This window comes from Cariama cristata, unplaced genomic scaffold (genome assembly GCF_000690535.1).
Source record: "Cariama cristata isolate BGI_N322 unplaced genomic scaffold, ASM69053v1 scaffold25255, whole genome shotgun sequence".
In the NCBI taxonomy this organism is placed as follows: Eukaryota; Metazoa; Chordata; class Aves; order Cariamiformes; family Cariamidae; genus Cariama; species Cariama cristata.
The window spans coordinates 38,217-39,557 of NW_009617340.1; positions in this window are offsets into that span (position 1 = coordinate 38,217).

The following is a 1,341-nucleotide window of genomic DNA, read 5'->3' on the forward strand; positions in this document are numbered from 1 at the left end:
GCTGGCCTCCACAGCAGCTCCGGCAGCTGGGTCAGCTCCTTCAAGATGCCCCTGGCTCCTGCATTCCTGGTTTCTAGGGTGATGCTGTGGTGTCTCCCACTGCTGCGTGCTCCCCACTGCCTGCCCGAAACACCGCCCGCCCCTGCCATGGTCCAGCTGGGTCCCTTTTGGTTGCATGGATTACTGAACAGTAGCTGGGGTTGCCCAGTGTCCTGTGATAATGGCACCAAAGCCCCTATTGTAATGCGCGGGAGGGCAGAGCCGAAGTTGCTGTGGAAACCTTAACTCTGAATTTTCCTGACTGTTGAGTGTTTAAAATCTCATCCTTAATGTGGTACGAGCATCTCTTTATGTATGGTTTTGCTTCTAAAATTGTTCTCGTGAAAGAAATTAACAGAGTGAAGAAGAAATGAAACTGTAGCCACTGGAAGAGGGTCCTTAGAGAGTGAAACAGCAGGCAAATGCTGGGGGAACAGGCTCTGCTTTATGGGCAGGATGGAGGGACTCGAAAGGGATGTCCCTGTCTGGGATGTCTCAGTTTATGAGTTTGGATCAGATCACATTTTACATCTATAGGAGGTAGGTTTTAAATTCCATCCACAGAAGCCTCCTGGAAGAAGATAATAAGAGCACAAATCAAACCCACACCTCCCATATAACAGAGCAGAGCACTGCATGAAGATGGGGGCCAAGCCATCAAACATGAAACATTATTGAAGATCAGTAGCTGTTATCAAGGGGAAACAATATACTCAGATGAAGGATGAAGCATGGTTGAAGGTATTTCTATCTGAACCTGCTTAGGCTCTGACAGTAGGTAAGCATCAGACCTGGCCAGACTGGTAAGCCTACCTGCCTGCGAGCAACTGGCTCCGTAGTTTGCTGTGATGGCTTCAGTTTGTCCACCCAGCAATGAAGTTAATCACCCCCATATTACCACTTAGACTTTGCCCACCAGTCTGAGAAATTTATTACGGACTCTTCTTCAGGTGGCCACCAGTGGAGGGAGGAAAGCTGTTGCCAGAGGAAAGGCTTTGGGTGGGATGAAGGCTATCAGCTTGTCAGAGCACACACCATTGTGGCGCAGACACTCACCCTGTCCTAAATGCAAGCTGCCACCCACAACTAGATAATCTTGCAATTACTGGCTCCCTTAAACTCTGCTTGATAAACCCCCCCGCCGCCTCTCTGGATTTCTGAAAGAGGCTTATATGCCAGCTGAGTCTATGGAGGAAATAAATACGTTTCCATCCCACTAAGGAAAAGCCAGGACCTGTGATTCTTATCAGTTGTTTCCCAGCAGACAAATCTGAAGAAGTTATAAGCAAGGCAGGCAGGATA